The following is a 5,088-nucleotide window of genomic DNA, read 5'->3' on the forward strand; positions in this document are numbered from 1 at the left end:
CTCCTCCTTCTCCTCCACCACCACCTCTTATCCTCCTCTCATCGTTGTCCTTCTCCTCCTACTGCTCCTCCACCACCTGTTATCCTCCTCTCGTCGTTGTCCTCCTCCTTCTCCTCATCATTCTCTAAGCTTGCACCTAACCTAGACTATTTACATTGTTATTTGGTAAATATTTTCGTAACTCTTTCTTGAACTGCATTGTTGGTTAAAGGGCTTGTATTCGGCTCATGTGACAAATAAAGTTTGATTCGAACCTGAGTCTGCTTGATGGTATTGGCCACCACAATGGCTGCATTTAGGAGAGAATGTTATTTTATAGCATTGGAGATATAATTGACCCTCTTTATCATGTCTCCATTTTCAATATATTTTATAATGTGAGTGGCAAACAGAATAGAACTAGCTGAAAAGCCTGTTATCATCTTAGGACGTTTGCAAAACAACACTTAAAACCCAGACAGACCACAGGTCTCTCCGGATAACTTGGACATGCAATCATTTTCATATAACAGACATCCTTCTTTATTTTCTTGGACTGACTCAAAAGCTTTCCTTTCCTTATACACTGCAGGTCACCAAGGTCTTCTTATAGCCCACTCTCAGAAAACCTATTGTTTCCTCGATAGACAGTTTATGGAAATTTGTGCACTTTACCATCCCATCCTGTACTTTGTCCCCCCCCCCCACAATAAAAAGGCCTGTTATGTTTAAGAGCTGAGGAGTGTAAAGTATATCATGTAGCTATGCTGCGTCTGTCCCTCTCAATCACTCCACCGAGCTCCTTCATAGTTTTCCCTCTCTCTCTCTCCACTGTTCCGTAGCTCCACAGGGATTTGCCTCATAAATCACCAATGTACTTTAGGTAAAACATCACTCAGCGAGAGACGGGAAGCTCTAAAAGCCTTCTAACAATTGGGTAATAACAGTAGATCCTCAACAACCAATTAATGGTTTCATGTCGATCGTCGTTAGTGTCTATATTTTATTATCACTTAGCAAAATATGGCTCGAGGGTAAAATGGAGAGCAAGCCAGGCAGTCTCTTTTTCTTTATAAAAGTGCTACTTTGTTTCATTCACAGCCGTTTCACTTTCACCTTGAAATTGGGGGTCTGGGAGACTGGTGTTGTATTTGAAATCATTTAAAACTTGACAGACCTGCCAGAATTGATGTCCTCGACGACATAGAGACAAAGCATTGCATAAACATAAGTGCAGGGAAAGACGTTGGTGCTGGAGATTGAGATTCGTGACCTAGCCTTCTTCAGTGGTGAGATTTGTCTTGGTTCGGTCATTTAATGTGACAGGCATTTGGGCGGTGTGTATGTGTACCTGACGGTGTGTGTGCACATTTGTGTGGAAATAAATGTGTTCTGGAATCCAGGGGTAGTGTGGGGGTTGAAATTGACATTTGATACAGAATGTACCTTTCCACACTGGCAATCTCTAACGGCTAGGAATGCATAGCACAAAACAATCGTATACTGATCTTGCGTGCAAATCTACAAATCTCTCAGAAAATAGTTGAACGTCCAAACAAATCTGTGACAACTGTTGGGTTTCAGCCGTCCTGAATCTACACTTTACCTGCCAAGACTTTAAGAGGATGAGTTTTTAAATAAGTCGCCAGAAAGAATATATTTAGAAAAGGATAAAGTGTTGGTCTATAAATAGACCAGCCCTTATGGCTTAGCCACCATTGTGCATCTGAGGTAGTGGCAGGAGAAATAGGGCAGCATGCATATTTGAGTTTAGCAGGAACATTACTTATGGTTTTCCTCCACATGTTTAGGCCCAGGGACAGCTGCGGTGAGAAACCACCTCTGCAGCCGCTCCCTCAACCTATTCAGCACTACGGACAGTGATCATTGACAGGCACTCCTGCAGCAGTTCCCAGAACACGTGCAGGACCATGGACAGTTCCTAATCACACTCCTCAAACCACTCAGCAATCAAGAGGCTGCACAGTGGAGTCATCAGCTTGACAGGGATATAAAGGCTTTCCTAGGTCTTTTGAGTTTGATCTGTTTTTCAAAATCTGGATTAGAGTACACATACTCGGTACACCATGTATTTATAGTAACTATGTAATGCCCCATGCTTGCCTTCTAATGGAATTACAATAACTTTCAAAACAATATTTCAACATTTTAGCTAATGTACAGGGATCTATTTTATTTGGTTCCGGTTTATATATTTCCACAGAAAATTCCAGGACAAATGTATGGGCCAAAAACCACAAGCAATGGACATTAGACTGGTGGAAATCTGTCTTCGGCAGTGGTTTACAGAAGGTAAATAATCAAATAATGACAATAATTCCACGGTGCTACTCATGATAATAAAAGCCCACACACCATGCGTCAGGCTTACGCCCTCCCTATCTCTTCCTAAGAAGGACATTTATAATCGCCACTAACCCAATGTCACGTGTAATAACAAGTGCAAATGAGTTCTCTAGAAATCAAATCAAATGTATTTATAAAGCCCTTCTTACATCAGCTGATATCTCAAAGTGCTGTACAGAAACCCAGCCTAAAACCCCAAACAGCAAGCAAATGCAGGTGTAGAAGCACGGTGGCTAGGAAAACTCCCTAGACATACCAGAACCTAGGAAGAAACCTAGAGGAACCAGGCTGTGAGGGGTGGCCAGTCATCTTCTGGCTGTGCCAGGTGGAGATTATAATAGAACATGGCCAAGATGTTCAAATGTTCATAGATGACCAGCAGGGTCAAAGAATAAGAAACATTGCAGGGTTGGAATGAATTATGGAATGTAGCTGCCATGGTCCCAGTGTACTGCTGGTATGATTTCTAAAGGTCTGGAGGCGGAGAAGGAGAAAAAGACAAAAGGGGAATAAGAGAGGGAGTTTTTTAATAATAAAAAGAAAATCATTTCCATGGCTTGAATTCGATAAGACAATTGCATTACATCTAGATTTTTCTCAATAAATACCCACCTGCACGTAATCCACACGATCCACACGTCCTACGAGTGAGTTTAGAGATGGGGGAGGTGGCACCATTGGACGATTAGCCACTCGTTTTCTTCTCTTTATAATATAATATAAAATAATATAATGCATGTTAAGGATTTGAACGTTATATTTACATACACAATGTGCTAGATGATTCATAATACAGTATGCACAAGCTGAACAGACCATTTTTTCGTGTAAACTATAAGCCTAATGATCTGGCCTACGCTGTTCATTTTTTTCAGAGAGAACTGTTGTTTTTTTAACCATTTTGCTTTCTGTCTGTCTGCCCCTTTTTAACCTGCTGCAATCCAGTCAGCTTGTGGCGCTTTGGTCAAGGATCTGTCTTTCAACGTCACCCGTTGGGCTGAGCTGCCAGATGTTCAGTGAAAAAAAAAAAAAAAAAAACTTCCCTCCACCACCTCCTCTCAATCACTACAAAACGTGTCTGTTTATTTGTCGTCCTCTTTGTCCTCATGGAGCCTGGTCGAGATGTGACATATTCAACATGAATCTGGGACAACTCAAATGAGTATGATATGTTGCTTTTGGTATGGTTACATAGGACAGGTGGTCACTTAAAGCGAAAACAAAAATAGGGTGGTTGGTTGGGCTGGTTGGTTGGTTGGGCATATAAAGCAAACATCGAGCAACCCAAATGTTGTGAGTTCGAATCTCATCGTGGACAACTTTGGAGTTTGAGCAACTTTTCAACTACTTACTACCTTTTTAGCTACTTTGCAAGTACAGCACTTAGCATGCTAGCTAACCCTAACCCTTTAACCTAACACCTAAACTTAACCTTAACCCCTAACTTCTAGCCTAGCTAACGTTAGCCATCTAGCTAAATTTAGCCACCTAGCTAAAATTCACAACATTATTGTACATTTGGCAAATTTATAACATTTAATATGATTTGTAATTCGCAACATATCATACGAAATGGTACTTAGTATATACCGTAAGAAAAGTAACATATCATACCAAATGAATTGTCTCAGATTTACATACAGAATAATAGGAAATTGTTCCGAGACCAGGTTGCTCATGAGTTCACCCTGTCAGTAGCGTTTTCACAACAACAACAACCTTCCATGACATTTGTGGTCAGTAATTCTCCACAACAATATAGCCGGCCCTACTGACAGTGAATAAACAAATGTTTGCCAGGTTTTCAGCAGAGCCTAAAGCATTGTAAACGAGAATAGTCTATCTAAGCGAAGGGCAGCACCTGCTGTTCACCAATCTTCTCTGCTGTCTTGTTCCCAGGCCTGCTAGCAGGAGACACGGTGTTGTGGGCTGAGGTGCGGACAATCCTCAGAGAGTGTCAGGTAGCATCAGTGTCTGTTCAGGCATGGGTTCTGCTGTAGCACGGCTGGGCCTGATATGGCTGTGTAAATTTGACCACGGGCACTGGGGAGGTTGTCTGTCTCACTTCAAGGCTGAAATGTTTTGTTTATGCCCTACTGTGCTTCTGCCACTGTTAACCATGCTGTTTAATTGGCTCCCTGCTTTATCAGAGGGACAGATTGGAACAAGGATACTTCAGCTCTGACAACTTTGAATCTTTGAGGTGAAGGATTACTATGTACACACACACACACACACACACACACACACACACACACACACACACACACACACACACACACACACACACACACACACACACACACACACACACACACACACACACACACACACACACACACACACACACACACACACACACACACACACACACACACACACACACAATTTTGTCAGTTACCAGTAGCCCTTGATTTCAGGATGTCAGAAAATCTGAACATGATTCTGCTGTTCTCCCTTTTCTCATCTGCTGCAGTATGCTCTGGTTGCTGATAAGTCTAAGAACTAGCTAAGGGGAAAAATAAACTGTATGTAATGCCCCAGGCAGCATTCTGAGGTCTTTATCTATCTCATTAATTCCTGTTGCATTGAAATAGACTTCTGACATGTCTTTACCCTCTGCATCGCTGAGCTGATCCTGAGCGATGTAGTCAGGGAATTCTCCAGCAGATGTGTACATTTCTAGAACACCTTGTGGCAGCGTTGCACATCAGAATCACCTTTATTCGCAGAGTACATTTA

This window comes from Oncorhynchus gorbuscha, linkage group LG05 (genome assembly GCF_021184085.1).
Source record: "Oncorhynchus gorbuscha isolate QuinsamMale2020 ecotype Even-year linkage group LG05, OgorEven_v1.0, whole genome shotgun sequence".
Lineage (NCBI taxonomy): Eukaryota > Metazoa > Chordata > Actinopteri > Salmoniformes > Salmonidae > Oncorhynchus > Oncorhynchus gorbuscha.